We start from the raw sequence: 25461 nt of genomic DNA, 5'->3' as shown, positions 1-25461 counted from the left end.
TGTAAAATAGGCATAATCATATCTGTCTCAGCATTATGAAGTAAAAGGACAATGCATATTGAGCATGGATCAAAATGTCTAGTCTATGGTAAGATCTTGTTAAAGGTTGGTTTTTATTATTCTACTCCCTGCCCCCATTTAATCCTCACCACAGTGCTGTGAGGCATGAGGAAGGCTTCACAGCGAATGTGGTATTAGGAGAATAGAGGGAAATTAGAACAAAAGAGAGAAGTGCTCATTGCTCAGGACACTGCCCCCGAAATTGTAATTTAAAAATTCCTTTACCCTAATGGAATAATTGGAAGTGAAAATCCCCTTCAATCTTTCAAAATAAGATGTCATGTTGCAGGGTAGGGCAAACGCCCAGGATTGGCAAAATGATGAGGGAAGATGATGAGCAAGGAAAATGAGGAACCTCAGCCTTTCGAACCTAATTCAATCAAGCGGTGGGGGAGGGTAAAGGTGGTGGTGTGGCTATTTTCTGACTCTGAGGATTTTGATGGAGGGAAGAAAAAAAATAGGCCTTTTAAACCTGGGACTTTGGAGGTAGGTGGGTTAGGAGTGAAAAGTAACAAAGTTTCAAACCAGAGCTCTGGAGCCCAAGTATTAATCACACTATTGGAGCAGAAGCCAAATGTTTTATTTCAAGGAGGGAAGTCCTTAGTTCAGAACCGTTGAGGACCAGGTGGTGGACAGATGTGGAAGAGAATAATTGACTGGGAGATGATCACTTCAAAACTGGACTTCTGAGCAGTGCATAGTTTGGGGGGGGGATTAAAAAAAAAAAACTAAGCTGGTGGCATTTTCATCCTAAATCTCAACTCTGATTGTTTAACTCCCCATTCCAGAACTTTCCCTGTCTTTTTCCTACCAAATAAGCCCAAACTCCTTGGCCAAATTCCAAAGTTTTTTTTTTTGTGCTGGCCTCACTGTTTTTCCTGTCTTCCTTCGTCTGTTCTATTTATAAGATAGTTTAAGCTAAATTAAATTACTGTCTCTTAATGAGATTTGCCTTTGCTCCTATCATTCCTTCTACTTCAGATAACTTCCCCCATTTAACTACATCCAATTCTTCAAACCTTAAAGTTGGGTCATTTAAACATAAAACGATTTCAGACTTCTCCAAACTATCATGGCTTTGTACATGCCTTTCTAATGGGATTTTTTCTGTTTTGCACCATGTTATTAGCCTGGGGGCAGGGACTGTATTTTGCTCTTTGTCTTCCTCTGAGCCCCTGGCTACATGCCTTTCTCAGTAAGGTACTCAAAAAATATTGAATGAGGAGTGCCTGGGTGGCTAAATCATTAAGTGTCTTCAGCAAGGTCATAATCCAGGGTCGTGGGATTGAGCCCCACATTGGGCTCCCTGCTCACTGGGAAGCCTGCTTCTCCCTCTCCCACTCCCCCCGCTTGTGTTCCCTCTCTCGCTGTGTCTCTGTCAAATAAATAAATAAAACCTTTAAAAAATAATATTGAATGAAAAAAATGTATATATTGAATGAATGGCCGAAGACCAGAACCTATTAAAAAAGAAAAACTTATCATACCAAATGAATTTATTTCAGTTGAGCTATGAAGGAGCAAGACCATTGCAGGGGCACATTGGTACAGTTGATACTGTGTGTCACCTCAAAGTGTATTTGCATTATGGGTTTCTAAAGCACCTTGTTCTCCTGGGCCAGGGGTTTTATAGCCTTGGAGACCAGGATGCATCTTTTGTTTTAAGAACTATGATTTGGAGAATTGACCAAAGTCACACTAGAGCTAAAGGAACTAGAAATGCTTTTGTCACTCTAGATGAACACCTGGGATTATTTTTGCCCCCCCTGCCTCTGCAGGATGGAGCTGCAAAGGTGACCTGCATGGCTTGGTCCCAGAACAATGCCAAGTTTGCCGTCTGCACAGTGGACCGAGTGGTGTTGCTATACGATGAACATGGGGAGTGGAGAGAGAAATTCTCCACCAAACCAGCTGAAATGAAGGTGAAGAGAGTACTCTGTGTGTCCTTAATCTGTTCATGGGGTCTTATGAATCTGGAAAACTTCCTAACTAACTTCCCCGGCCATCTGCATAGGAAATGGCCTGCCCCATCTTTTCTCAGGATAAATCCCTCACGCTCCATACAGTCACACAAACACCTTTTCTTCTCTTTTCTCTACCATGGGTACTCATGACTTTTTTTTTCCTTTTCCTTTTTTAACTCTTAATATGGCAGGAAGAGCTATATGGTGAAGGGCATGGCTTTTTCTCCTGATTCCACTAAAATTGCCATAGGACAGACCGACAACATCATCTATGTGTACAAGATTGGAGAAGATTGGTGAGGATAGAGACTGGGAGGTGGGGGTGACCTGGAAAAGAAGGGGAAGGCAGGAAGAAATGTCTCATTGGGGAAAGGGGAGTAGAGAAGATGATGGTCCAGGCTGGGACATGGAGAGCAAAGGCCTTCCCGAGTCTGTTGCTGCTTCCCTATCTGTGCCTGCCTCATGTGTTGTGAGATCCCATCCCTGGTGGGATCAGCCTAAGGACAGCATGAGGACCTGTGATGGGAGCCCTTGGTGACGCAGCATCTTTGTTATTGTTCTAACACTGCTCGGGCTTCATTTTATGCCTCCTTTCAAGGCTCCTATGGAACGGTAGGAAACATTAGGGGGAGCAGGGAACGTACCTGGTCTTTCTTCCCTTCCCCCAGCATCACGTGTGGCACTTTATTTATGAAAGTGTTTTTAATGTGTTTTCCCTCCTTTTATGTGGCAGGGGTGACAAGAAAGTCATCTGTAAGAAATTCATCCAGACGGTAAAGTTCAGACCTGTCTCTGGGAGATTTGGATGAGCAAACATATATCAATATATCTACTTGTAAATGTAACCAGAAGTTGCATTTTTAAAACTTGTCAGTCTGACTTTTCCAACTGAGAGGATGGAGGGTGGCGCTGCGTGGCTGCCCATCCTCCTTGCTTTCCTCCTTGAGCCCTGCTGTGTCCTCTTCTCTGCTGTAGGCGACTGGGGTGGTGGCACGTGTGGGGGGTTCAGTTTGTTATAAATGCGCTGGGCTACATGGACAGGGTTATCCTTTTCATGATTTCCTCCTTACAGAGTGCTGTCACTTGTCTGCAGTGGCCAGCAGAGCACATCATTGTTTTTGGACTGGCTGAAGGGAAGGTAAAGAAGGAAGAGAAACACAAGAGAGGTTGTGGGTGGGGATAATGGTTCTGGAGAGAGAAATATGGTTAAATGTCTCCCTTAGGGTCAAATTATATATTGGGGGAGAAAAAAGAAGGACCAGTTTTTTGTTATTTCTTTTTCTTTCCTTAGGATCTGGGTGGGATTGAAAGGAACCTAACCAGACTTATATCCATTTTCCCATTTTCAGGTTCGTTTAGCAAACACTAAAACTAATAAATCATCTACCATCTATGGGACAGATTCTTACGTGGTATCACTGACAACAGAATGAGTACGGAAGAGCAGTATCCCAAGCTTGGAGACATAGGAAGAAGCGATGGGGATGTCGGGACTGGGAGACTATAATATGGAAGATGGGGAGGAGTGGTAGCAGGGAGCCCAGGTAGGGTAATGTTTGACACAGAAGCGGGATTTCTTGGTGAGACAGAGTAATCTCTTTCTTCCTCTTCCTCTTCCTTTTAATTCACTCACTTTTTTAGTTCCTCTGGGAAAGGAATTCTCTGGTCATGCAGATGGCACCATTGTTAGGTATTTCTTCGATGATGAAGGCCTGGAGAGTCACAGGTATGACTAAAGGATGCCGTGAGATGGGGGTAAAGAAACCCAGGATCCCTCCTAGGGGAGGTTGAACATTAAGATTGAGGTGGTTGAAGGAAACAAAAGCAAAAATGAACTTTTGGGACTTCATCAAGATCAAAAGCTTCTGCACAGCAAAGGAAGCAGTCAACAAAACAAAAAGGCAACCCACGGAATGGGAGAAGATATTTGCAAATGACAGTACAGACAAAAGGTTGATATCCAGGATCTATAAAGAACTTCTCAAACTCAACACACACAAAACAGATAATCATATCAAAAAATGGGCAGAAGTTATGAACAGACACTTCTCCAACGAAGACATACAAATGGCTATCAGACACATGAAAAAATGTTCATCATCACTAGCCATCAGGGAGATTCAAATTAAAACCACATTGCGATACCACCTGACACCAGTTAGAATGGCCAAAATTAGCAAGATAGGAAACAACGTGTGTTGGAGAGGATGTGGAGAAAGGGGAACCCTCTTACACTGTTGGTGGGAATGCAAGTTAGTGCAGCCACTTTGGAGAACAGTGTGGAGATTCCTGAAGAAGTTAAGAATAGAGCTTCCCTATGACCCTGCAATTGCACTGCTGGGTATTTACCCCAAAGATACAGATGTAGTGAAAAGAAGGGCCATCTGTACCCCAATGTTTATTGCAGCAATGGCTACGGTCGCCAAACTGTGGAAAGAACCAAGATGCCCTTCAACGGACGAATGGATAAGGAAGATGTGGTCCATATACACAATGGAGTATTATGCCTCCATCAGAAAGGATGAATACCCAACTTTGTAGCAACATGGACGGGACTGGAAGAAATTATGCTGAGTGAAATAAGTCAAGCAGAGAGAGTCAAGTGTCATAAGGTTTCACTTATTTGTGGAGCATAACAAATAACATGGAGGACATGGGGAGATGGAGAGGAGAGGGAGTTGAGGGAAACTGGAAGGGGAGATGGACCATGAGAGAGTATGGACTCTGAAAAACAACCAGAGGGTTTTGAAGGGGCATGGGGGAGGGGGGGTGGGAGGTTGAGGAACAAGGTGGTGGGTAATAGGGAGGGCACTTACTGCATGGAGCACTGGGTGTGATGCCAAAACAATGAACACTGTTATGCTGTAAATAAACATTAAAAAAAAAAAAGATTGAGGTGGTTGGCAGGGGGCACATTTAGATGCAGCCACAGAGAGAATTTTTATTCAGGAGGCCACAGCTTAATATTTGTGGGCAAAGAGGAATCGAGTGGAAAGGATTCTGAGAGTAAGGGAAAGTGAAAATTATTCTTATCTATGTAAAAAGTGTATTTATATGTATAAATTCATAGGAAAAGTCATTCTCAAGAGAGAAAAGGGAAAGGGTGGGGGATAAAATGAATGTTTATGTTTTACTTTATGTAATTCTCTATTGTCCGACTAACTTACCTTAAGACTTACTTGTAGAGGGGTGCCTGGCTGGCTCAGTTGGTGGATCATGTGACTCTTGATCTCAGGGTTGTGAGTTTGAGTGCCACATTAGGTGTAGAGATTACTTAAATAACTAAAACTTAAAAAAAATAGTAATCCCTTTCTGCCTGGGTGACTTTCTCCAAACCAGGAAAAATCCGGCCTTAGCCTAAAGCACTCTCCCCTGAAACTAGAGAATCTCTTCTTCCCTTTGGACCCCAACCTAAAAATATGACATTAAAGGCAGGAAAGAGAAATTCCTACTTTATTGGAAGCCAAAAGAGATTTAAAAAAAGAATTACTCAGGTAATAATTAAATTTATTTCTTCTGTAAAGAAAGAGCTGTATGCTCCGTGTGGACCTAGCCAGTGTTAGTTAATGTGTAGGATATGTCCCTTTGGGGGCCTTATAGGTATTTACTAAAGAACTCAACATACAAGCCTTTTGAGGTTTCCTCTTGAGGACAATGTCAGACATGTGTGTGCATGTCATACATATGTGTGTAAGAGTATAAAACACAAAGACGGTTTGTGAAGTTCTCCAGATTAGGATGTGTTGGGGTGGGAAAATGTTGGGAGGAAGATTGATACAGGGTATAAATTTTTCCTAGAAAGGAAAAATCCCTGGCTGAGGCTGTCAGAGTCAGAGTGATTGGAACCCTCTACTTCTGTCTTAGGGGAAGTTGGTGAACCACCCCTGCCCACCCTTGGCTTGGGCAACCAATAGCATTGTGGCTGCAGGCTGTGATCAGAGAATTGTAGCCTATGGAAAGGAAGGCCATGTGCTACAGACTTTTGATTACAGCCGTGACCCTCAGGAGCGGGAGTTCACCACCGCTGCTGCAAGCCCTGGGGGCCAGTCTGTTGTGTTGGGAAGTTATGACAGATGGGTCCCTTTCCATGTGCATCTTCTGCCTACTTTCCCTGTGTACACCTTGCTCTAGCCCAGTTATTTTCAATCAGAGTGGGAGAATGGTTGGAAATCAATGTAGGTTGAAAGAGATCCTCAGGTTTTAATTCACTCACTTCCCTTTTCCTGCTCCCACCATCGGTTGGGACTCTGGCAGTTCCACAATACACCAGGATTTTGTGTGTCTGTGCCTCTGCATGGGACTCCATAGTGGAATTCATCTCCACTGTCTTTGTATTACCATTGCCTCTGTTCAGACCACTGGCTCGGTGTTTGTCCCATGATATTACACTTTGGTGTTTATAGTTATCTGGCTAAACTGAAACGCCCTTGAGAAGAGGGCCTATTCATTGTTTTTAAATCTCCAGTGGCCAAATTAGAATCCAGTACATAATATATGCTTAAAGGTTTTGTGAAGGAAGGAAGGAAGGACGGGATGGATGGATGATGGAAGGGTAAATAAAATAAAATAAATAAAGGGCCCCAGTCCCTTCACATCAGCTTTACTAGCCCTGTCCTTTTATCCCCTTCGATGTCATGTGGGTCTCTTCCTTCCTTTTTCTCTGTTTCTTTTTCCTTATTTCTGCCTTGCTAACAGCTCATTTTTCTCACCAGCGATGATCTCCTTTTGTTTTCTCCACTCCTATCGCTCTCACCCCATTTTACTTTTCTCTTGATTGTCCCAACTTCCTTCCTTGGAACCTTTCTGTCCTCTCCTATGAGATTCCCTAGCATGTGTGTTCTCTTTCACTTCCTTTCTTCGCTGATACAGCAAGACTCATTGCCTTCAGTTACCCACCCATTTCCACCCTTTTCTCAGTCTCCATCTCTTCTGAAATCCACCTTCTTAATTTCAGACTTCGGGTACTCAACTAAAGCCCTTGAAGAAGTATCTGGGAAGTGGCAAAGCCCAAGGAGATTGCCAACTTAAATACGGTCACTGCCTTGGCCTGGAAACGGGATGGCTCACGACTCTGTGCGGTGTGTTTTAAGAGTAATCCCTTTCTGCCTGTGTGACTTTCTCCAAACTAGGAAAAATCCAGACTTACCCTAAAGCACTCTCCCTGAAACTAGAGAATCTCCTCTTCCCTTTTGACTCCAACCTAAAAAGATGACATTAAAGGCAGGAAAGAGAAATTCACACTTTATGGGAAGCCAAAAGAGACAAAGAATTCTGTAGGCAGGGCTGATTTCTCTCCTTCATCCCATCACTGTCCTTGAGTCCTGTGAGTGCCACCTCTTTCCACCTGGTACTTCCCCAAACTGCCAGCCCTTTTACTGCCAACTCTTTCCTAGATTCTAGAACTTGGGTTTCAAAGGTGTCTCTAGATATCCTTCCAATGCCTGTGACCTTTTATGTTGTCGCTTTCCCTTCTAGGGCACACTCTGTGGTGGAGTGGAACAGTTTGACTGCTGCCTCTGGAGAAGCATTTACAAGAATCCGTTTGAGTTGACGTATGTGGGACCTCGCCAGGTGAGCAGCTGATAGCCAGTGCACCAAAATCTCCTTCTGGACACTGCCACAGTGTCAAATATAACCCCTGGCAGAGCTGTTCTGGAGAACAGAGTGTATCAGGCAACTCTTTGGCAACTTTCCTGCTGTAGCCCTTCCAGCTTACTGTAAGAAAAGATTTAAACACCAAATTTAAGGGGTACAGAGATCGCCACTTCCATCTTCCTGGTTTAAAACTTTACTACCTGGGGCTCCTGGATGGCTCAGTCTTAAGTGTGGGACTCTTGATTTCAGCTCAGGTCATGACCTCAGGCTTGTGAGATCAAGCACCACATGGGGGCTCCACACTGGGCATGGAGTATGTTTAAGATTCTCTCTTTCCCTCTCCCTCGGCCCCACCCATGTCTCCATCCCTCTCTAAAACAAAACAAAACAGAAAAAGCTTTATTACCTATATGTTGTTAACTAGGGAGTTTAGGATAATGCAGGTGCATAACATTGCTTTAGGGCCTCTGAACTCACCGTGTGTGACATTGCAAGGTAATTTCTTTGTTCTTGAGCCCACTTTTCTGTTTTCCCTACCTCTGTCCCCTTTTCCTTCCATTTATTATTCATTGGTTCCTTCATTCTTTTTCTCTCTTTTTAAAAATTTTGTTCACTTATTTGACAGAGTGTCCACACAGGAGCCAGGGGAAGGCCAGAGGGAGAGGGAGCACTTGGACGTGGGGCTGAATGTGGGGCCTGATCCCAGGATCATGACCTGAACTGAAGGCAGATGTTTAATCAGCTGAGCTACCCAGGTTCCCCCTCTTTTTTTTTAAGATTTTATTTTTAAATAACTCTACACCCAACTTGGGGCTCAAACCCACAACTGAGATCAAGAGTTTCATGCTCCTCTGACTGAGCCAGCCAGGCACCCCTGTTCTTTCATTTTCTGTCCATTCTCTATACATGAGCACTGTTAGGACAGAGAATACAAAGATAATTGTCTGTATTATATTGTTCCTTAATCAGGATCATTTTAGCAAAGAAGTATATGAAATGACAGTATGATCAGTATACACCATGATTAAAGTAATCACAAAGATTTTCACAAGAGGTAGAGGATTGTAAGGAGAGTGATTAGTTTGACCCCGTATGTATTATGTATTAGCATTGAAGGAGATAATCTCTGAAAACATTTTGTAAATAGTAAAGCACTGTGTGAATGTGAGGTGTCATTTTTACCAACAATAGCCTAGGCTAGGTGAGGAAACAAGATATTAGCTTTGTTGAACACTGTGGAGGTGGGCACGGCAGGTTAACCCCTCTTTGGGGTTGAGGGAAGCCTCAGGGGGCTCAGACTTGTACCTTACCAAGGTGATTGTGAAGAACCTGTCATCGGGGACCCAAGTGGTACTCCAGTCACACTATGGCTATGGGATAGAAGAGGTGAAAATCCTCGGAAAGGAACATTAGTTACCTGGTGGCCCACACGTCAGACATGCTGCTGCTGGGGGACCTGAACACTAATCGCTTTAGTGAGGTAGGACCCCCAGGCGGAGGGGCAGGGAATGGAGCATCGTGAGCTGCTACTTCCAGGGAGCCCAGGTCCCTAAGGGGGAAGATCTCTAAGTAAAAGCTCTAAGATGCTGGCGTTGGGGACCTGGTGGACCTGGGAGTGAGACCCTGGAGATTTGGAATCCTGGAATGGGAATTCCCACTGTTGGACAGTGTTTACAGGATCACTCAGAAGCCTAGAAGTCTAGGGCAGAATGTGACACAGCACCCCACTTGTGGAACATCAGGGCCTTCCTAAACTCCTTCTCTCTGCCTCCTACCCCGTCCTTGTCTCAGCGTTGTCTTGGATACTTACCCACACTGTTCTTATGTCCTCTCTCTCTTTGACACGTGGCTTGGCAGGGATCTGGTGGCAATGAGAAGTATTTCTTTGAAATTGAGAATGTGAGTAGAGCTTGATTAACCAACCCTCACCATCTCAGTAAACCTCCTAGCTAAGAGCAGATAAAGGAGGGCGAGATAGGCAGAGGAACAGAATACAGAGAAAAGTGGGAGTCACTTTGCACTGACAAGACATCTCCCTCTACTACTGTTGACCATGCAGACTTCTCCATGCAAACTTCCTGTCACGTGACAGTTCCCTTCATCCCCAGGTGTGCATGATCTTCAATGCTGGAGAGCTAACCCTGGTGGAATATGGGAGTAATGATACCCTGGGTTCTGTACGTACTGAATTCATGAACCCCCACCTCATCAGGTAACCCCACAAGGTTCTCTAAATTTTTGAAACCCCAAAGAAGTCCCTTTTAACCTCTCACTCCTGTATCCTCAAGATTAATCTAAAAACGTCATCCCATATGGTACTTTGGGGCCCTTGCTAAACATCCCGATGACCCAAGTCCATTCTGCCTTACCTCACTCTTCGTGTTTCATGAGCGGCGTCAACGAGAGATGGAAGACTATAAGAAATTGGCTTCTCTTGTTGATGTTAAGACTATTGCTATAGGTAAGACTCTCTCATAATTCTGATAACAAAACAGATGTTTCTAGTATGCTTCCATATCACAGGGGTGTGTAGAGTGGAGAATGCAGGAATCTGAGAGGCACCAGGTTAACGTATGGCCCTGCTCTCACAGAGGATATGGGAAGTGTTCTAATCCACGTATGTGAGTCTGCATCTAGCTGTATAGATACAGATAAACTGTTACGCATATCAGCTTGTCCCTATAATTGTTCATGTTCTTTAGGCATGTATCTTTGGGCTAGGAATTGTGAACTGTAGAGCGGAACCTTTAGTAAATTTATGAATTTTCCTGTTTAGACTTAGGACATAGGATAATGGACTGTTTGAACTGGAAGGGGACTTATTTTCTGTAGAGTTTAACATTGGTAGCCAGTGTTGACAAAATTTATTTGAAATTCACAAGTGTTCACATAAATAAATACATCTTATTTTACATATTAATAATTAACTCTGGGGACACCTGGGTGGCTCAGGCAGTTAAGAGCCTGCCTTCGGCTCAGGTCATGATCCCAGAGTCCTGGGATCAAGTCCCACATAAGGCTTCCTGCTCAGCAGGGAGCCTGCTTGTCCCTCTGACTTCTGCTCTCCCTGCTTGTGCACTCACCCTCTCTGACAAATAAATAAATAAAATCTTTAAAAAAATTAACTGTATCATGAAATGTTTCAAGCATGGAAAAATGTATTTAGAGCAGCACAGTATTCCCTATGATGTATAGAGAATAACATACCCATATAGCCTCGTTAAGAACAAGGTCTAGAGTCAAACCTCCCCACTTCTGCAATTATACCTGGGTGATCTTAGGTCAATTTCTTAACCTTTCTGTATCTCAGTTTCCTCATCCACAAAATGGGGATAAAAATTGTACCTACCTTATATGAAAAGCACTTAGACTAATGTCTGGCACATAATAAGCACTTAATAAATGTTAGCTATTAATAATATTATTACTTGTGTACCCATACCTAGTTCTTTTTTTTAAGGAATTTATTCATTTATTTTTTTTCATTTTATTTATTTTTTCAGTGTAACAGTATTCATTGTTTTTGCACAACACCCAGTGCTCCATGCAAAACATGCCCTCCCCATTACCCACCACCTGTTCCCCCAACCTCCCACCCCGACCCTTCAAAACCCTCAGGTTTTTTTTCAGAGTCCATAGTCTCTTATGGTTCACCTCCCCTTCCAAATTTTTTTTTTTAATAAACATATAATGTATTTTTATCCCCAAGGGTACAGGTCTGTGAATCGCCAGGTTTACACACTTCACAGCACTCACGATAGCACATACCCTCCCCAATGTCCATAGCCCCCTCCCCCTCTCCCAATCCCACCTCCCCCCAGCAACCCCCAGTTTGTTTTGTGAGATTAAGAGTCATTTATGGTTTGTCTCCCTCCCAATCCCATCTTGTTTCATTTATTCTTCTCCTATCTCCCTAACCCCCCATGTTGCTTCTCCATGTCCTCATATCAGGGAGATCATATGATAGTTGTCTTTCTCCTATTGACTTATTTCACTAAGCATGATACGCTCTAGTTCCATCCACGTCGTCGCAAATGGCAAGATTTCATTTCTTTTGATGGCTGCATAGTATTCCATTGTGTATATGTACCACATCTTCTTTATCCATTCATCTGTTGATGGACATCTAGGTTCTTTCCATAGTTTGGCTATTGTAGACATTGCTGCTATAAACATTCGGGTACAGGTGCCCCTTGGGATCACTACGTTTGTATCTTTAGGGTAAATACCCAGTAGTGCAATTGCTGGGTCATAGGGTAGTTCTATTTTCAACATTTTGAGGAACCTCCATGCTATTTTCCAGAGTGGTTGCACCAGCTTGCATTCCCACCAACAGTGGAGGAGGGTTCCCCTTTCTCCACATCCTCGCCAGCATCTGTCATTTCCTGACTTGTTAATTTTAGCCATTCTGACTGGTGTGAGGTGATATCTCATTGTGGTTTTGATTTGTATTTCCCTGATGCTGAGTGACGTGGAGCACTTTTTCATGTGTCTGTTGGCCATCTGGATGTCTTCTTTGCAGAAATGTCTGTTCATGTCCTCTGCCCATTTCTTGATTGGATTGTTTGTTCTTTGGGTGTTGAGTTTGCTAAGTTCCTTTTATAGATTTTGGATACTAGCCCTTTATCTGATATGTCATTTGCAAATATCTTCTCCCATTCTGTCAGTTGTCTTTTGGTTTTGTTAACTGTTTCCTTTGCTGTGCAAAAGCTTTTGATCTTGATGAAATCCCAACAGTTCATTTTTGCCCTTGCTTCCCTTGCCTTTGCCGTTGTTCCTAGGAAGATGTTGCTACGGCTGAGGTCGAAGAGGTTGCTGCCTACATTCTCCTCAAGGATTTTGATGGATTCCTTTCTCACATTGAGGTCCTTCATCCATTTGGAGTCTATTTTCGTGTGTGGTGTAAGGAAGTGGTCCAATTTCATTTTTCTGCATGTGGCTGTCCAATTTTCCCAGCATCATTTATTGAAGAGGCTTTCTTTTTTCCATTGGACATTTAAAGAATTTATTCATTTATTTGTCAGAGATCACAAGTCGGCAGAAAGGCAGGCAGAGAGAGGAGGAAGCAGGCTCCCTACTGAGCAGAGAGCCTGATGTGGGACTCGATCCCAGGACCCTGAGAACATGACCTGAGTCAAAGGCAGAGGCTTTAACACACTGAGCCACCCAGGCGCCCCTTTTTTAAAGATTTCATTTATTTATTTGACACAGAGAGAGAGAGAGATCACAAGTAGGCACAGCGGCAAGCAGAGAAAGAGTGGAAAGCAGGCTCCCTGCCAAGCAGAGAGCCTGATGCTGGGCTTGATTCCAGGACCCTGAGATCATGACCTGAGCTGATTTTTGAGGTCTCATTTAAGAAGTTTCCCTGGGGCACCTGACTGCCTGAGCCAGAGGAGCATGTGACTCTTTTTTTTTTTTTTGAAGATTTTATTTATTTATTTGACAGACAGAGATCACAAGTAGGCAGAGAGGTAGGCGGGGGGGGGGGGGGGCGGGGAAGCAGGCTCCCTGCTGAGCAGAGAGCCCAGTGCGGGGCTCAATCCTAGGACCCTGGGATCATGACCTGAGCTTAAGGCAAAGGCTTAATAAACCACTGAGCCACCCAGGTGCCCCAGCATGTGACTTTTGATCTCAGGATCGTGAGTTTGAGCCCCAAGCTGGGTGTAGAGTTAAATAAATAAATAAATAAATAAATAAATAAATAAATAAAAATTTTAAAAAAGAAGGTTCCTACTCCCTCCTACATTTTAATATTTTTAGATTTTGCTTCTCATCTGGAATTAATTTTTGTGTGTAATGTGGGTGTGGCTCATATTTTACTTTTTCCATGTTTAACCATTTATTGGAAATCCATTCACTGATTCGTAATGTCACCTCTTATAAATCAAGTTTCCAAATACATATGCGGCTGTTCTTAAGATACCTTTACAGTTCATGAGTTTTATGTTTCACATCAGATTGTTGAGTTGTAATGGAAATGATGTAATATGGCGGCCCATGTTCCAGTGGCAGTAATGAGCTGTGAGACTTTGGACAAGTCATCCCACTACACAGGGCTCATCTTCAATAGTGTATAAAATGACAGAGTTCTTCTCTTAACCTTTTTTCATTCGTGACCCCTTTGAGTATCTAATTAAAAGCATAGATCCTGGGATGCCTGGGTGGCTCAGTTGGTTAGGCGACTGCCTTCAGCTCAGGTTGTGATCCTCGAGTCCCACTTTAGGCTCCCTGCCTGGCAGGGAGTCTTCTTCTCCCTCTGACCCTCCCCCCTCTCATGCTCTGTCTCTCTCTCTCCCTCTCAAATAAATAAATAAAATCTTTTTTAAAAAATCATAGATCCTTTCCCAGAAGAAAATACATAAACATATAATTTTGTATATAATTTCAGGGTGTTCACAGAGATGGGGTCCCACAGCTCTAGTATTCTGTGATTCTACTTAAAAATTGAGACATTGAAACATGGCTTTATGAAGTTGGCTTTTAATTAAAGGAAATTTCATTTTTAGGTTGGTCTTCCCAGTTGTAGACATTAGCTGGCATTTGGTCTTGAGCTTGAGCACGGATCAAGGCAGGACATTGCGCATTGGTAACGTATACAAATAAGAGCTGTGAAGGCGCCATGTTCAGGAGACTCCCTGAAAGCATCCTAGCCAGTCCGTAAGTGTGCTCTTATCTTACATTGTCTGCAAAATTCACACCAAACTAAAATACTTATCCTCTGCACTTTCAGCCTGACTTTAATCAGAGGTTCCTTCTGTTTTGTCTGTGTGCCTTCTCCACTGTTTGCCCCTCGGGGCTCTTACATCATTGACACTCAAAGTGCAAGGAACTCCTTGTAGCACATATGTTCATCGAGGTCGTTTCATCCATCAGCTTTCTCTTCATGGTTGTGCTGGAACTGGGGCTCTTCCTTAATGTGCTCAGTGCTGCCTTCCAGAGGATTTCTTGAGTAAAGGATGCCCGTTGCTCTGATCTGTTCTGATCTGCTATGAGACAACTCCAAGATCCCAGAGAGGAATCTCATTTCTTGATGGATCTGGACCTTTTGAGCTAGCTACAGAGTTAAACAAAATCTCTATAATTTTAGTATAAATCTAGTATTGTAAGCATCTTAGCAAAATTATGTCATATTCCTCATACTCTACACTGATGGAACATTCTTAAAGCCCAACATAATAATTAAAGGCAAGACTTTTGCAGGCTGCCTTGTGTCTGTATATGATTATGTGGAATCTGTCTTCTTAACCCTCTCTCTTTTACTTTGTAGTGGATCTGACTGGTGGCTACAACATTGGCACCATCAGCCATGAGAGCCGTGTGGATTGGCTGGAACTTAATGAAACGGGCACAAGCTTCTCTTCAGGGACTGGAAACTTCGTGTAAGAAGGGTTACTAAGGCCTTAGCCATTGAGTAGTCCATAGAGGATGTGATACTACCTGCTGCCAGGGATTGCGGGGGGGCAGGATGGGCTTAATTTCTTGGTGCACTATGCCATCAACATAGCAAAAGGCACAGAAGAATCAACATGGTGTCTGTTATCACAGCCCATCTGTTAACATAGCCCATACCTTAAGAAGATGGTATTGTGATGGCACCAAAGTCAAGAGGGAAATTTGGGAGCTGGTTTCTCTTTTACTGTTCACAAGTCTGTGCCCTCGGGAGACTGCCTCACCCCTGCATGCCTGGCTGAACTTTACCCACACCTGTTGCAGCATTCCTCAGCTACACGTACCCCACAGTGTTAAGGCTGGCTTGACAGTCTCCCCCAAACTCCTTATTGACTCTGATCTCAATATGCTATCACCAAAGAGCTCAATCTTGAGGGCAAAGAGACTCTCTGGTAATTTTTCATTTCATGTTCATTGTGATGGGAAAGCCACATCGCCAATTTCCAGACCATTGAATGTGCATGGTGGCCTTACTTTTGTGATCCAGTCTGGCAACTCTGGCCCAGAGTTAAACTCTAAGAATGAAGGTCTGACCTTCAGCTAACTTAAATTTCTGGTGTAGCTCTGGGCTCACTTGGTCATCTCTTATGGGCCAGAGTCAGGATGTACCAAGTCAGCATAAACGTCGAGCATTGCAGGCTAGTAAGCTTTGAAATCCAGCATCTGCCTGAGGGGTGGGTCAGCTCACCACATTTCGTTAGAGAAATGGTCGATATCAGAAGCCACCCCATAGCCCCTTCTGATTGCGCTGTCCACCTCTTCCTTCCGCAGTTGCATCTGTACGATACTGAAAGCTGCTCTAAGATGATGATCCTCCACTTCTGCTCCTACGTGCACTGGGTCCCAGGAAGTGACGGGCTGGTGGCTCAGAACCGAAACAGCCTGTGTGTGTGGTACAACATTGAGGCACCCGAGAGGGTCACCACATCCTCTATTAGGGTATGTTGGTGCCAGGGGACCTCAGACATAGTGTCCCACTGTTCATTTAGGGCCCGGAGGAAACTCCAAAGTTTATTTGGTTTTCTCTGGCCCACCACCCATCATCTCTGTGATAGAGTCAGCAAGTAAAGCCTAGATCCTTCCCCACAGTGCGCTAGGCTCCAGAACCGTCCTTGTTCAGATTCCTGACATTGTATCCTGTCCTCTCTATTCCAGTGGCCCTGGGAATTCACCAGGTCATAATGAGTTCTCTTAGACTGGAAGAGCCCCCTTAGCGGGGGCAGTTCTGTCAGTTCCTGGGTGAGGATTCTCTGTTGTAAGCTGTTCAGAGCTTCTTTTTTTATCAGACTGAAGATCGGTCACTCTCCTGTCCTGCCAGCATCATGTATATTCCAGTGACCTTCCAGAATCTGGGAGGGAAAACAAGAGAGGCCCTGTGCTAGGTGAGGATGATTGGTGTGGATACAGAGGGAGCATGTGATAGTTCTTTTTGTCTTTTTTCTACATCTCTTCTTTCCTGCTTTTCTTTCCTCATTTTAGACTAATTAAGTTTGGCGCTTGGGGGCTGTTTTGTCCTGTTTTAAACACATTTTTCACATTTTTGCTTTGGAGGTCATACATTTGACTCCTATAGTGGTTACCCTTGGAAGTTTACCATACCCTTAAATTATTCTGAATAGTTTCAGCTTATTTAGCATCTGACCCCTGGCAAATGATACAAGGACCTGAACTTTGATTACCTCCCCTTTGCCATTATTGCCCAGTATTTTTTTATCCCCAAAGTGAGACGTTATTCTTTTCCACAGCTGGAATTTGGTTACATTTACCATCATGGTGCCAGTTTCTCTGCTCACTCTTTTTGCATTGCTGACCTTTGCTCTGGAGTTACCTCCTTGAGAGAAAGTGTTTCGAAGATGAATCCTCAGTTTCTGAAAAGTACCAAAATGGAATTATCTGAAAATGTTTTTATTTGGCGTGTTCTTGAAAGAACAGTTTGACAGTTTTTCTTAGTCTTTTGCAAATAATATCATCCCATCGACTGACCCCCTTAGTTCTGAGAAGTTTATTAACAGCTCCTTGTGTTGTCTTGTTGCTTTTTAAAAAAGATTTTATTTATTTATTTGAGAGAGCAAGGGGAGGGGCAGAAGGAGAAGCAGACTCCCCACTGAGCAGGGAGGGATGGGGGGGGGCACTTAATCCCATAAATCCAGGATTGTGACCAGAGCCTAAGGCAGAGGCTTACCTGACTGAGCCACCCAGGCGTCCCTGTCTTGTTGGTTTTAAAGTCTTCTTTTTTCCAACATTCTGAAGCTTCAGCACATTATGTCTGCATATAAATGTCCTCTTACTTAACCGTGCTTGGTGTGTATGTGCACGCGTGCATGCGCGCGTGTGTGTGTGTGTGTCCCATCTGCGAGGACACCTTGTTCCTCAGCCATGAGCTCTTTAAATGTTGCTGCTTCTCTGGAACTCTCTTTCTCACCCTCAGAACTCTAATTAGGTATGTGTTCCATTTCTTGTCCTGTCTTTGTGCCTCTAGAACCTCTTATTCTTCCTTCCTCCTTCTCGCTCCATGCACATCCTGGATAATTCCTTAAGAAACATCTTGGCAAGGGGTGCCTGGGTGGCTTGGCCCTTAAGTGTCTGCCTTTGGCTCAGGTCATGATCCTGGGGTCCTGGGATTGAGCCCCTGCATGGTGCTCCCTGCTCAGCAGGAAGCCTGCTTCTCCCTCTCGTACTCTCCTACTCCCCTTGCTTGTTTCCCTCTCTCTCTGTCAAATAAATAAATAAATACAATTTTTTAAAAATTATTTAAAAAAAAAGGAAACATCTTGCAAGTCAGAGGTTTACTGTCACCACTGTCTTATCTGCTATTGAAATCACCCACTGAGTTTTCTTACTTTGAATATTGAATTTTTCATACGGTTTCATTTGGTTCTTTCTCTAGTCTGCCTGGTCATTTTTTCTAGTATATTTGCTACTGAAGCGAGCACAACCTGGCCATTTTTTATAGTTTCTTGTCTCTTGCTTAATTTTTCATTCCATCCCTTAGGTCTTTAAACATTTCACAATTCTTTCATATTCCATAACTGGTTTCTTCCATAATTGTTATTTTTAATATTGGAAATCCTTGGAGGTCCAAAAGTGCTGTAGTTATTGTTATTGTTTACTCCTTTATGGTAGTTAACTTCTATTTTGGTAGCTTTATTTTATTGGGGGGCTCACGTTACACTGAATATAATTTTTAGAATCTCAAGGGCCTAACATGGGCATGTTTTCCTCTAGATATGATCAGTGTTTGCTTTTGCAGGAATCAGGCATACTAATGACTTTTGTTCCCTTTCCTGAAGAGAGGATCCCAGATTTCATGACTAACAGAATCTCAGAATCGCCCCCTCATCCTGCTGGAGGACCCCTGGTTTATTCATCCGCTGCTGTGTTTGCCATCAGGGCGACTGTACCCTTTCCACTTGCTCCCCTGTTTTTTCCTGCTCAGGTTTTAGCTTACTGGCTTTTTCCTTTTTTTTTCTTTCCTTTCCTATTCTGTTTTTCTCTTTTTCTTTCTCTTTTTCCCTTCCTTCCTTTTCTTTCCTTCCTTCCCTCCCTACATTTCCTTTTTTTTTCCTCCCTCCCTCCTTCCCTTCCTTCCTCCCCGTGGGAGACTAGGAAGCATGCCTAGTGATTTCTTCAGGTGACCTAAGCAACAAATGTATTCAAAAGTAGGGCCCAGGTTAAAGTTGTATTTTAACAGGACTCAAGCTGGAAGCAGAAGTGATTGTACGCTTTGTCAGTTTACATCCAGGCATTAGTGCGGGCACAGCTCTGAGTGTACAGGAACCTGAGGGCATTAGTGTAGATAAGGGATTCTTACCTGCTTGAAGGAAACTAAACGCTGGGCAAACAAGGGCCACTGTCATTCCCTCAGTGTGTAAGCGCTAGGGTGGGGTAAGGCGGGGTCTGTTCTGCAGTGGAGTCGTGGAGACACTAAACTGGAATTCGGGTGGGGTGGGGGGATTGAAATTTTACAGGGTGATGTGGTAGGTCTGGAGCAGGGCGGGGGGAAGACCGAGGTGATGGTGACCGAAGGTGTGACAACTGTTGCCTGCATGCTGGATGAGGGCCTGATCGAGTTTGGAACAGCCATCGATGACGGCAGCTACACCCGGTGAGGGGCTGGGCTGATATCCCCGGGAGGTGGTGGGAGAGGCTGGGTTCTGAGGCTGGAAGACCTGACTGTTGCCTTCCTTCCTTCTCTCTTCAGGGCCACAGCCTTCTTGGAGACTCTGGAAATGACCCCAGAAACAGAGGCAATGTGGAAAACCTTGAGCAAACTGGCACTCGAGGCAAGGCAGCTCCACGTCGCTGAGAGCTGAGGCAGACCAGAAGTGAGGTGTGGGCAGCTAGGAAGGATGGCCAGAGGCCATTTTCCATGGGGCGGGAGTGTGAGATGCTCCTCCCATGCTAAGGCACCAGTCCCCTGCCATTACAACCAGTAACACCTTTCAGGTAGTTATTCCAAACATTCTTCCATCCCAGTTTATAAGATTTTTATTGCTTTTGCTTCCCCTATGTAGGTACCCCTTCAGAGTTTTAGCACCCATGCCCTCCAGTCCAGGTGTTGATGTGTATTTCCAAATGTGGCATAGGAGTGTAGTTAGTAGGACAGACTTGGGATTTTAGACTCTTTCAAGTTACCTGGCTCCATTTAACAGCTTGTATAACCGTGGGTTAAGTGAACCTTTCCAAACCTTGGTTTCTCAATTTCCTCTCTGTAAATGGGAGTAATGATAGCATTTACCTCCTAGGGTGGTAAAGAAGAATCATAGGGGCGGTGAAGAAAGTAGGAGAATTCTCAGTGCTCAGTAAATGTCAACTGCTGCTGTTTTGCCAGGAGTCCTCTTGGATCCTTCCTTCCCGTGGCCCCACAGCTAGACAGCCAGCTTGTCCTAGGGCCCTGACCCAGCGTCTTCAGGCTGTTGTTGTAGTCATGTGGTATGTGTCAACAGGCAGGTGATCTCTTTGAGAAGATTCGAAACCCAGAGCTGGCCCTGGAGTGCTACTGTAAAGGCAGCGCATTCATGAAAGGTACTGCCCCCTACAGCCCCGCCTTCCCTGTTAGAGTCTTGCCCGAATCATCCCCCTGCACCAATTTTGTGCATCTGTTCTGGTGGATCGGCTCAGTTCTCCATCCCTCCACTTCTCACCTATTTTCTACACCCCATTTCCCTGAGTCCCATCCCTGGAAGTCTTAGCTGAGTGCCCTCTCTGTCCCTGGCAGCGGTGGAGCTGGCTCGGTTGGCATTCCCAGTGGAAGTGGTGAGCCTGGAAGAGACCTGGGGGATCATTTGGTGCAGCAGAAGCAGCTCGATGCAGCCATTAATCACTATATTGAAGCCAGGTAGAGGGGTGCAACTGAGACTGGGTGTGAGGTCCAAGGTGATGGGTCAAGTAAGGGCACCAAGGCTCCAACAGAGATGACACCATGTAGGTTGGAGTAGGCTTGAGGTGTCTCCCTACCTCTACCTGTCTTCCTCTTGCCTCATACACACACGGATGCCTTTCCCAACTCTGCCAGGTGCTCCATTAAGGCAATGGAAGCTGCCCTGGGCTCCCGCCAGTGGAAGAAGGCCATTTATATATTAGATCTACAGGACCAGAACACTGCGTCCAAATACTATCCCCGCGTGGCCCAACACTATGCGTCTCTGCAGGAGTATGAGGTGAGGAAAGTCCCTTGCTGGAGCTGGAGGCAATGCAGTACAGAATGAGAAGAGAACTCAGAACCGGAAGTGGGGGCCACCTCACCAAATCCTTCTTTCTGGGTCCCAGCAGCACCAGCCACCCTGAGCGAGAAGAAAGCAGTTTTCTTCCCTTATTTCATTCCAACATAACACAAACCCCTCTCCCAGATCTATAAAGCGAGTCTCCAGCTCTCTTCTATGGAACTCCATGGGAGTTCCAATGTGGAATTGCCCTGTGTTGCAGAAGTACGAGGTCCTTTTAGGTCCTTTTAAACTGCGTGTTGTATTGTCCCCATTCTGGTCTTGGCTGTTTTTTTGTTTTTGTTTTCAAAACAGTAGAGGGTGTGAGACAAGATAGCCCTCTTTTCTTCCATGTTGGGGACTAAGGGTCCTATCCTCTCCCCACCATCCCAGCTAAGGTTTGCTCTCCCCCTGCAGAGGCTCTAACGCTCTTTCTCTAATGCTCTTGCCCTCGGCCTTTTGTGTCTGCTGTCTCGAGCACAGATTGTGGAGGAGCTCTACATTAAGGGAGACCGAACAAAAGATGCAATAGACATGTACACTCGGGCCAGCCGCTGGGAGCAAGCCCACAAGGTAGAGAGCGGGGCGCAGTTCGTCCGAGGGCTCCACCTCCCTGGGGCTGTCCCTACTTTCCTTGGGCTCTGATGTCCCCTCTTCACTGGCCTCCTTGAAAGCTGAGAAAGAGCACCAAAATAGAAAAGTCTGGAGCGCTTGGATACCTAGCCACAGGGAAAGGCAAGGATGAAGAGGCCCTTGTTCCCAACCTGTAATTCCGAAGCGAGCAGAAGAGTTTGGGAGCTGGGGAGCCCCAATTGCCCCTCCCCAAGCTGTCGTCACAGCGGCAACTTCATTCCCTGCCTGCAGCCAAAACCCGGTGGGTACGGCGGGAGCTCGGGAGTGGGAACACGCGCCCCACCACAGGGCATCTCTGGCCTTTCTGCGTGAGCAGAATATAGTTCTGACTTTGCTCCTTATGGTCTTGGAATTCCCTGGACTGACCAGGAAAGCATCCGTACACAAACCCTTGTGGTTGTTGGGAAGGTTCAGAGTTGCTGGGAACACAGGTCACCCCCAAATCATGCTTCCCTGGCCACTCCGCAGCCCCCCTGCTTCCCTCGGAAGCGCGCCGGAGGCTACTGGGTCTCTGTGTGTCTGCAAAGCTGGCAGTGAAGTGCATGAGGCTGGAAGACGTGTCGGTGCTGTACATCACCCAGGCCCTGGAGATGGAGAAGCAAGGCAAGTACCGGAGGCGGAAGGGTGAGCCACAGCCCTAGAGGAGTCATGCAGGGAGAAGGATGCGCGCTGTCTGCCTAGAAGGCAGTGATGCAGGAATCTAGGTCGAGGAGCCCTGGGGTGTCTCTCCCCTCCCCAGGCACTACATGACAGTGGAAGAGCCTGGTCTTGCCATCCCCATGTTCAAAAAGCACAAGCTGTGTGATGATATGATCCGCCTGGTAGGGAAGCACCGCCCAGATCTCCTCAGTGACACACACCTGCACCTGGGCAAGGTGAGTCCTTCTCAAGCCTCGGCCATCTCTTCCCCGAACAGGCTCCACATCCCCCTCACCCCATCCTGACCCTCCTTTCCCCAGGAGCTGGAGGCTGAAGGCTGACTGCAGGAGGCCGAGTATCACTACCTCGAGGCTTAGGAGTGGAAGGCAACAGTGAACATGTACCGGTCCAATGGGCTCTGGGAGGAAGCCTACCGGGTAAGGAGTCCAAGTCACTCTGGGGATGCGCCTGTCCCTCTTCCCCACTCTCAAGTGATGCATTCTGAACTGGTTGTGGGTCTCTCTGAAAAATGTTCATACTGACAGGCAAAATTTCACATGCGGTAGGAGGGGGTCTGTGAACTACCTGAAGTCCATCCTTGGACCCTGAGCAGGCTAACAGACCCCAAAACTGAGCCCTCTCCCTGTTCTAGTAGAAAGACCGGACCCTTGTCAAAGCTGAAGTCCGATCAGAGGGGAGTAGGGAGCAGCCATGTGGCCCTGTGTGGGAGGATTGCCAAATGGCTTTGCTTCACAGGTAGCCAAGGCTCACGGAGGAGCTAATGCCCACAAACACATGGCCTATCTGTGGGCAAAGAGCCTGGGAGGAGAGTCCGCAGTGAGACTGCTTAATAAGCTCAGACTCCTGGAAGCTGCCGTTGACCATGCCGCTGACAAATCGTGAGGCCCTAAGACTTCTCTCCACTGGCCCCTTTTGAGAAAGAGCCTCTATGTAGACAAGGAAGATTGCTGTATAGCTGAGAAGTGTTTCTGAAAACGGAGGCAGGAGTGAAGAAATCCTTGGAAGAACGTGATGGAGAGGCAAGGAATGAATCAATCGCTCTGCCCTTGCTCCCCAGGGACTCAGAACAGTGTTTAGCTGTTCTAAGAAGATGGAACGTGATCAGCTTTTTTTCCTTCTTTTTCAAAAAGACCTTTTTAAGTAATTACTATACCCAGTGTGGGGCTTGAACTCAACCCGAGATCAAGGGTCACTCATTCTACAGACTGAGCCAGGCAGGTGCCCCAGAGAGAAGAGCTTTTAAAGCTAAGGTGCACTAAGCCAGTAATTGACTTCTGAGTGATGGAAGTGTGCTTCTGTTAAATGCAAAAAGAACTTTTCTTAAGCAAATGTTACAAAGACCAGTAATAATCCTGCATTGAGTCAGATGGCTGAGGGTAGTCTTAATGTTTTAGAGAGACAGTTTTTCTGCTAGTATAGATGTGACTGAGGAGGAAGTGGTGAAGAACCCAGAGCCCTTGCTCCTGAGGCAGAGTAGTTCTGTGAGGCTAACTGCGGTCCCCTGCCTCACGCCCATCCCATTCCCTTATGACCACTAGTCGCAGGAAGCACAGGCTTTTCCAAGTGTCCCCGGACCCACGTCCTCTTTACATGTGTGTGTGCTTCTGTATCACTTCATATGGACTGTCTTCTCAATCTGTCTTTCCCTCCCCCGGTCCTGTCTCTGCCCTTTCTGTTTTCTCCTGCCCTGTTCCTCCTCTTATAAAATGAAAGTACTACTCTGAAAGACAACCTGAGGGTTTTGAAGGGGCGGAGGGCGGGAGGTTGGGAACCAGGTAGAGGGTAATAGAGAGGGCATGTATTGCATGGAGCACTGGGTGTGGTGCTAAAACAATGAGTACTGTTATGCTGAAAATAAATAAAAAAAAAAGAAATGGGAAAAAAAATGAAAGTACTAAGTAGGCAGACCTTACCTACACCTTCCATTTCAGCTCATGGGAATTTGCTTTTGAACTCTCTCGGCTGGACCTCAAGCATAAAACCCCTGAGATTCATGTCCGATATGCTATGTACCTGGAGGATGAGGTATGGATGTGCTCCTTCTCCCTTGCTTTTGACCTTGAACTCCTCCTCTCACGGCTGCCATGATGGCAATCTGCTTCTGATCATGTGTGGCTGCACTTCTGTCCCTACAGGGTAAATCTGAAAAGGCTGAAGCTGAATTCATCAGTGCTGGTAATCCCAAGGAAGCAGCCCTCATGTGAGTTACCCATCAATTCCTTACTCCCGTCCTCCCAACCACAGCCCCAGGACCTGGCATTGCCACCTTCACCTGATCCTGGTACCAATAAATCTTCTACCCCCTGTGACATGGGTGTTTGTCTCCCACTACTGAGGCCTCAGTCCTGTACTGAGCCTCCCCTGTGTCCTCTTCTGGGAGCAGGTTTGTCCATAACCAGGATTGGGAGGCAGCTCAGCGTGTGGCCGAGGCTCACGATCCTGACAGTGTCGCCGAGGTGCTTGTGGGGCAGGTCCGGGGGGCCTTGGAGGAGGACTTTCCAAAAGCAGAAGTGCTGCTGCTTCAGGCCCAGGGACCAGGCCTGGCCCTCAATTATTATAAGGTAGGGCACCGGATTCAGGGCCATGAGGGGGAGGGGGAGAGAGTGTAAGAACCCACAGAGCACTACACTAACCAATACTACTGGGAAAGATCCAGAGAGTTAGCAATGGAGAGGGGGAAGGAGACAAGAAGGAGGAGAGAGGTCCAAGGACCTAGGGATCTGTGGCCCATAGTGTACAGCACCTGTGTGGCAGTGGGAAGGTGTCATGCCGGCCTCTGCCTTCCTGATACCTGGAAATCTGAGCAGGAGGCTGGATTATGGAGTGATGCCCTGTGGGTCTGCAAGGACTATGGCCGGGCCAGCTGGAGGCTCTGCAGGAAGAGTAGGAGCGGGAGGCTACTAAGAAAGGGGCCAGATATGACGCCGGGAGGCAGCAAGTGTCAGCAGGGCTGGAGGGTGGGTCACAAGGTATGCACCGGATAGGCCCCGCTGCCCAGCCTGTTCTGGTCACGTGTACTCTCATCTTAGGGGCATGGAGGGGCTCGTGGACCAAGCTCGCCAGTGGGAGCAGGCTGGGGAGTATAGCCGTGCTGTCAACTGCTACCTCAAGGTGTGGGACTCAGGCAGCAGCAGCCTGGTGGAAAAGTGCTGGATGAAGGTGAGGCAGGCCACACCCTTTTTGGCCATCTACTTCCCAGACTGCTCTCACAGCCAGCATTCCTCCTCAGACATTGCTTTTTCCTCCTGGGCCTCTCATTTTCACTCAGGCAGCAACGTTCCTGCTGAGTGCTTGCTAGATGCTAGAGCCAGAACTTTGAAAACTGTAAAAAGGGATCTAAGGCAGAACCCCTAACAGCCTGAAGTTGGGGGAAGTTGGACCACTGTGGCTCAACTAAT

General features: G+C 45.9%; 1 pseudogene; it reads left to right on the top strand.

The window, feature by feature from the left end:
* Positions 1-24363, top strand: LOC123926570 (annotated as a pseudogene).
* The last annotated feature ends 1098 nt before the right edge of the window (positions 24364-25461 follow it).

This window comes from Meles meles, chromosome 16 (assembly GCF_922984935.1).
Source record: "Meles meles chromosome 16, mMelMel3.1 paternal haplotype, whole genome shotgun sequence".
Taxonomy (NCBI): domain Eukaryota; kingdom Metazoa; phylum Chordata; class Mammalia; order Carnivora; family Mustelidae; genus Meles; species Meles meles.
The sequence above is the reverse complement of the archived record's forward strand: the minus strand, read 5'-3'. Positions and strand labels throughout refer to the sequence as shown.